We start from the raw sequence: 8,076 nt of genomic DNA, 5'->3' as shown, positions 1-8,076 counted from the left end.
CTCTAGCTAGAAATTCAAGTACAATATTGAAGAGATATGGAGAGCGTGGACAGCCTTGTCTTGTTCCTGATTTTAGGGGAAACACTTTGAGTTTTTCTCCATTTAGTTTGATGTTGGATATTGGTTTGGTGTATATTGCGTTTATCGTGTTTAGATATGTTCCTGTTATTCCTGTTCTCTCCAAGATCTTTATCATGAAGGGATGTTGGATTTTGTCAAAGGCTTTTTCAGCATCGAATGAGATGATCATGTGGTTTTTCTTTTGCAGTTTGTTTATATGGTGGATTACACTGATGGATTTTCTTATGTTGAACCATCCTTGCATCCCTGGGATGAAGCCTACTTGATCATAGTGGATGATTTTTCTGATATGTTCTTGGATTCGGTTCACCAATATTTTATTGAGTATTTTAGCATTGATGTGCATGAGGGATATCAATCTGTAGTTCTCTTTCTTAGTCATATCTTTGTGTGGCTTGGGTATCAAAGTGATTGTAGCCTCATAGAAAGAGTATGGCAATATCCCATCTGCTTCTATATTGCGGAACAGTTTGAGGAGTACTGGAATTAGCTCTTGTTTGGATTTCTGGGAGAATTCTGCAGTGAAACCATCTGGCCCTGGCCTTTTTTTGGTTGGGAGGCTTCTATTTCATTAGGGGTCATGGTTGATTTAAACTGCTTATCTGATCTTGGTTTAATTTTGGTAAGTAATATTTATCCAGAAAACTGTCCATTTCCTTTAGATTTTCGAATTTTGTGGAGTACAGGTTTTCAAAGTGTGACCTGAAGATTCTCTGGATTTCCTCAGTGTCCATTGTTATATCCCCCTTTTCATTTCTGATTTTGTTAATTAGCATGCTCTCTCTCTGCCTTTTGGTTAGTTTGGCTAGAGGTTTGTCTATCTTGTTGATCTTCTCAAAGAACCAACTCTTTGTTTCATTGATTCTTTGTAATGTTTTCCTAGTTTCTACTTTATTGATTTCAGCCCTCAGGTTGATTATTTCGTGGCATCTACTCCTCCTTTGTGAGTTCGCTTCTTTTTGCTCTAAAGCTTTCAGTTGTTCTGTCAATTCTCTAATGTGACTTTTCTCTAGTTTCTTCATGTGGGCACTTAGTGCTATGAACTTCCCTCTTAGCACTGCTTTCAGAGTGTCCCATAATTTGGGTATGTTGTGTCTACATTCTCATTGAATTCTAGGAAGTCTTTAATTTCTTTTTTATTTCTTCCTCAACCCAGGAATGGTGCAATTGTTTATTATTCATTTTCCATTAGTATGTAGGTTTTCTGCAATTCGTATTGCTGTTGAATTCTAGCTTTAATGCATGATGATCTGATAAGATACAGGGGGTTATTTCAATTCTTTTGTAACTGTGGAGGTTTGCTTTGCTGCCAACTATGTGGTCAATTTTAGAGAAGGTTCCATGTGGCGCCGAGAAGAAGGTATATTCTTTTGTGTTTGGATGGAAATGTTCTATAGATATCTGTTAAACCCAGTTGGATCATAACTTCTGTCAGATCCTTTGTTTCTTTGTTAAGTTTCTGTCTGGCTGTCCAGTCTATTGGTGTAAAGGGGGTGTTAAAGTTTCCTACTAGTGTGTGAAGTCTCATACTAAGTGTGTGTTGTTTTATGTGTGGCTTGAGCTTTAGTAATATTTCTTTTACAAATGTGGGTGCCTTTGTATTTGGGGCATAGATGTTCAGGATTGAGACTTCATCTTGATGGACTTTTCCTGTGATGAGTATGAAATGCCCTTCTTCATCTCTTTTGATTGACTTTAGTTTAAAGTCTAATTTGTTAGATATTTGGATTGCTACACCAGCTTGTTTCTTGAGCCCATTTGATTGGAAAATCTTTTCCCATCCTTTTACTCTGAGGTATCGCCTGTCTTTGAAGTTGAGGTGTGTTTCTTGTAAACAGCAGAAGGATGGATTCTGTCTTCATATCCATTCTGTTAGCCTATATCTTTTTATGGGTAAGTTAAGACCATTGACATTTAGGCATATTACTGACCATTGTTCATTGGTTCTTCTTTGTTTTGGATTTATTGTTGGTGGTGTCATTGTGTGTGGATTTCGCCCTCCTGTTTCTTTTTGTGTTTGGTAAAATTAGATTATCTATTGCCTGTGTTTTTGTGAGTGTAGTTATGTTCGTAGGGTTGGAGTGTTCCTTCTAGAACCTTCTATAGTGCTGAATTTGTGGATATGTATTGTTTAAATCTGTTTTTGTCATGGAATATCTTGTTTTCTCCATCTACAGTGATAGAAAGTTTTGCTGGGTACAGTAGTCTGGGTTGACATCCATACTCCCTTAGTGCTTGTAGGGTATCCAAGACCTTCTGTCTTTCAGAGTTTCCATTTAGAAGTCAGGTGTGATTCTGATTGGTTTGCCTTTATATGTTACTTGGCCTCTTTATTCTGTAGATTTGGTGTTTTGATTAATATGTGTCGGGGGGACTTCTTTTTGTGGTCCAGTCTGTTTGGTGTCCTATAAGCTTCTTGTACTTTCATAGTCATATCCTTCCTTAGGTTGGGGAAGTTTTCTTCTATGATTTTGTTGAATATGTTTTCTGTACCTTTGAGCAGTGTTTCTTCATCTTCTTCTATACCCATTATTCTTAGGTTTGGTCTTTTCACGGTGTCCCAAATATCCTGGATATTTTGTGTTAGGGATTTGTTGGACTTGAGATTTTCTTTGGTTGATGAATGTATATGCTCTAGGGAGTCTTCAATAGCTGAGATTCTCTCTTCCATCTCTTGAATTCTATTAGTTACACTTACATCTTTAGTTCCTAATCATTTATCCAGCCTTTCCATTTCCAGCATCATCTCATTCTGTGTTTTCTTTATTGTGTCTATTTCAGCTTTCATGCTTTGAACTGTTTCAAGAGCTTCCTTCACTTATTTGGTTGTTTTTTTCTTGGGTTTCTTTAGATTCTTTCAGAGATTTGTTTATTATTGAGTTTTTTGGCTTGTCTTTTCCTCCATTTCGTGTAATTTTTTGCTTGCTTTTTCTTCTATTTCTTTAAGGGATTTTCTTGTTTATTCTTTAAAGTTCTCTATCATCTTGCTGAGATAAATTTTGAGGTCCATCTCTTCTTCACGTTCTGTGTTGGGCTTTTCAGATTTGCTGGAGTGGAGTCCCTAGATTCTGGTGGTGTCATATTGGTCTTTCTGTTGTTGAGTGAGATGTTATTCTGTCTTCTTCCCATATCTTCTTCCAGTGGGTTCAGGTGGGGTCTCTCTATCTTCTCTTGTGACCCAGTGGTATGTGGGGGCCAGGAATTCAATGTCTGCAGCTCTGGATGGTCTTGCCTCTCCTGGTATTCTCCTCACTCTGAAGGAGTTAGGCCTCCGTAGGGGTCAGGTTGGGGGGACAGGAAGGAAGAGTGTGGTGTTTCCAGACCCAAGGAGTTGCTCCCTGCCTGGGCAGGTCTATCCCAAGCAGGTGCAGGCCAGGGGAGATCGGGGTGAATGGGGATTTGGACGGGAGTTGGGTAAGAGCAGAGGATCACTCACCTCATTGTGGATCAGTCAGAGGAAAGGGAAGGAAGAGTGGGGTGTTTCCAGATTCAGGGACCTCCTCCCTGCCTGGGCGTGTCTACCCCAAGCATGCTCAGGCCCAGGAAGATGAGGTGAATGATGTTCAATGTTGATCGGTGGGCGGGAAGGGCCAGGAACTTGTCCTTAACTGTAAATGGAACTGTTAACCTGCAAGGTATATTTTTCTCATTTTGGTTTGTCATAACCAAATCGCTGGATCACGTAGAGAAGGTGGGAGAGCAGCTCAGCCCCTGGACTGGAGAAGTTAGGGTAGGAGACAAGGATGCCAGTTATACGCTGTAACAAGTAGGGACTGAGGGTCTCTGGGAGAACCTGGGAGACAGGTCCAGACTGTGATATGTTAAATAGTCACTTCAGCCATATGTTCTAGGTTTGAGACCTGACAATCTGACTTTTTGTTTTTTTATTAAACTCTAATAAATTGACCCTTGAGCTTTAAAACACACACACACACACACACACACACACACACACACACACACACATGCACACTGTGTCTAACTTCTTTTATTATAGAGACTAAGAAAGTCCTCTCCCAAAGAACCTCAGTTTCCCAAGTTCAAAAAAAAAAAAAAAAAGACATCCGTAGGTGAGTGGGTAAGGAAATTCTGATCTAAACACAACCTATGGTTTAGATATCTCTAAAAGTTTATGTGCCATAATGATGGTGTGTGGTGGGCAGGGTCAGTAATGTTGTGTGATGGGTGGGGGCATAAAGCTGAGACTGCGTCATGAAGACTCCCCCCTTTTGGCTATTGCTCTTCTGGAAGAAGGGGTTGTGGGGGCTTGACCATTAGAGTGAGCTTTCTCAGCTAAGTGATCTGCCCCTGTCCTCGTCCAAGGAACTCTAAGACACATTCCTTGATCCAGACTTCGCTGGCTTGAGAACCATGAACTGAGTAACATTCTATGATCTATCTCTGTTAACATAGGACAACGTGTAATGTACTGCTAAGCAGTTTTAAATAAACACCAACAAACAAACAAACAAAAAACCCAACATAGTTGTTCCACATGCTACAACACTGATTACTGAGTAAAATAATTCAATCACAAAAGGAAAGGACATCTGATAGCCTTGAATTACAGTCAGTTGTGAGTACAGGCCCCAAGCTCAGGTCCTTCCCAAGAGCATCAAGTGCTCTTAACCCATGAGTCCTCCAAAAGAGAAATCTTCAAAAGAAATGTTTAAGATGATGTGAAGGTTGGTGTAAACTGTCAAGGTGACAGGATTTGGAATAATCCAGCAGACAAGTCACTGGTATAAGTATACCAGTGAGGGACTATACAGCCTCTGGGTGAACCAGTGAGAGGCTGTATGAGGGCCCTTGACGTGGAAAGAAAGCAGGTGGGACCATTTCCTGAGCAGGGGTCAGGGACCACATCCAAGGGAGAAAATGAGATGAGCACAGATGTTCATCGCTCTCTGTCCAGTTCTCCTCAGCTTCTCCCAGAAGCTGAACCAAATGCACCTTTCTTTCCTAAATTACTCTTCTCAGAGTATTTTATCACAGCAACTGGCCTGGAACTCACAGGGATCCCCCTGCCTCTGCTCCTGGGATGTTGGGATTAACTGTTTCTCATCAAGCCCAGCAGAGAAATTTTATTTTTTGTCACAACAAAATATTTTAACTCAGGCACTGGTGGCTCGCTCCTTTAATCCTAGCACTCAGGAGAGAAAAGCAGGCCGAAGTCTGTTAGTTCAAGGCCAGCTTGGTCTACAGAGCGAGTTCTAGGACAGCCACGGCTACACAAAGAAACCCTGCCAAAAAAACTAAACAAACAAAAATTTATTTTTTTAAAATAGCTCTCTTTCTAGAGTGATTATGGATTTTCTCAGCAATATGAAATTTTGATGTGATGATTTACCCATCTCCAGTATATTTATATATCAGAAATATTGGCTTATTTAAATTAATAAATAACAGTATACCCCTATTTGCAATTTTTATTTATGATATATATTTAAGCAGAGGCATTTATAATTAATACAGGCCCCTGTAAAGTGTCCAATGATTAAATAAGAAGAAAGTGATGAAGTTTTTAAAAAATTGACTTAAGGGAGAGGGAGAAGGGACTTACATGTGAAACAAGCTTGTTCCCCAACTTGAACTAATAAAATAAAAAAAAATTGACTTAAAAGTCTTCTATTTTTTTTATTTTTTAACAAAACCATTGCCAGGTACAGTAATATATGTTGTTAACTCCAGTAGGGGAATTACAAATTTGAGTCCAGCTTTGGATATAGAACAAGTTCCAGGCCAGTTTGGATCTGAAACTCCATCTCAGATGTATATATGTATCTCTACCTAATCCTACACAGTGACACACAACCAGCACTGCAGGAATACAAACAGAGAGTGTGAAAATCATTTGCAACTGGAGCTTGGAGAGACAGCCCCACAAAGCAAGCTTCATCTCCGAGAAAGGAAGCTGCCCACTTGGCAGGGATGCTTCAGGACTGCAATGGAGGGGGCCTCAAGTGAGGACATTAATGTTCTCATCTGTATGGGGTTCCTACATGAATTAGATCAAATTACAAGTGTGATGCTCTTACTCATTGCTTCAAGGTGACATAAGCCCAGAGTTAAGTGCAGAGACCTGACTGAGGTTAAATCCCACCTCTAAGAATACCAGCAGTGTCTCGGGAAATCCCCTTGCTTTGTTTTCCTACTGACTTTTAAATTGCTTAAAAGTCACCTAGTCTTACTAGAGAAGCAAATTAAACCATTTGAGACAAAACAATTCACGACAACCAATCTCTATGTGTCATTTTTATTTTTCCATCTCATGACATAATACAGTCAGCAGTTTTTCCAAAGACATATAGCTTGTAAGTATTAGAGCCTGTATTGATACAGGATCCTCCAAAAACATGTATCACCATCATACCATGTGTAGCAGAATACCACTCTCTGGGTGACTCAGACTGAGAAGAAATGTGTTTTTGTGTCAGAAAGCCCACAAAATAGCATATGAAGGCATGGGTAGATCCGTGGTTTGGATTCCAAGATGGAGCTTTGCAAACTTCATCCATACATGTTCAAGCCAGAAAAACAAAGAAACCAGAGGGACCCAAGCTCATCTTTTATAACAGTAGTAATCCCACTGCCTCCTAACACTTGCATCAGTAGGTCTCATTACTGGGACCAAATATCAGACCAGAAGGAGCTTAAAGAAACAAAGGTTTGTTTTAGCTTGAAACTTGAGGATGCAATCTGCCATGAGGTGACAATGGGGGTGGCTCATGGTTACACAGCAGGAATTTGAAGCTGTTCATTCACGTTAGTGGCTCAGGAACAGAAGGATGTGTGTAGACACATATACACATATGTTATAGTTATGTACGTACAAACATATATCTCAAGGTGGGGGAGCTTCCCCCAGCTGCTCTCCCACCCAGGTCCCACAGACTCCTGAAACAGCACTACCAGATGGGTGCCAAGTGTTCACACACATGAGATTTGGGGAGATACTTCACACTCAAACAGCAACAAATGTCTCACCATTAACACTCTAAGGATGGCAATTAAATGACAACACAATACTAGGTGTGGGAGCCACACACATAATCCTAGCACTTAGCAGGCTGAGGCAGAAGAGTTTCTCTGAATGTTAAGCCACTCCACATCTCACACTATGGAGTGCATCCAAAGACAGACCAGGCTGTCTAGCAAGACCCAGTCTCAGAAACCAAAACCAACTACACTGGTGTGTGCTTGTAATCTTAGTACTTCGGAGACAAGAAGTGGAGACTCCTGAGTTCCAGACCAGCCTAAACTATAGATTGAGACCCTGTCTCAAAACAAACAAATAAACAAAGGTGTGGGCATGGTGGTGTACACCTTTAATTGTAGCACTCCCGAGACAGAGGCCTGCATAAGCAGTTCCAGGACAGCCAGGGTTCCATAGTGAAACACTGTCTCAAAAGAAAAACAAACAAACAAAACACTAAAAAAACCCTGCATTTTGGAGGGGACAGTCATTCAACTCCGAGTACCCTGTAATATAGTATAGATTTTTGCTTACTGGGTAGCCTGTTAGACTGCACATTCCATCAAAACGCCATTCTTTCTTCTTTTCATTTATTTACATATTGTTATATTCCCAACCCAGGCCCCTTTTGTAGCCTTGAGCATGCATTCTTTCTGCCTCAGCCTCCCTGGTGCTTGGATTACAGGCATGTGTCACAAAACCCTGCCATCTAAGCCCTTTAAATAGTCTGACACAAAACAGGCTTTGACATTTCTTGTAAATTTATGAGTCAAGCAGGTATTCTAAAAATGAACTTAGCATGTTCTTGGCTTTACATTTTTTTATTTACATTTTGTCATTGTTTGTTTGTTTGTTTTGTTTTGCTCTGTAGTTGAGGTTGAGGGTACAATCTTGAACTCCTGATCCTCCAGCCTCCACCTCCCCAGTGAGGACATTATGGCACACACCACCACACCTGGCCCTTAGTCAGAATTAACTAGCCAAACTTCTCTAGTTATTTTCAGAAATAAGGAGTGACA

The sequence above is a fragment of the Cricetulus griseus genome, chromosome 4 (genome assembly GCF_003668045.3).
Source record: "Cricetulus griseus strain 17A/GY chromosome 4, alternate assembly CriGri-PICRH-1.0, whole genome shotgun sequence".
Taxonomy (NCBI): Eukaryota; Metazoa; Chordata; class Mammalia; order Rodentia; family Cricetidae; genus Cricetulus; species Cricetulus griseus.
The sequence above is the reverse complement of the archived record's forward strand: the minus strand, read 5'-3'. Positions refer to the sequence as shown.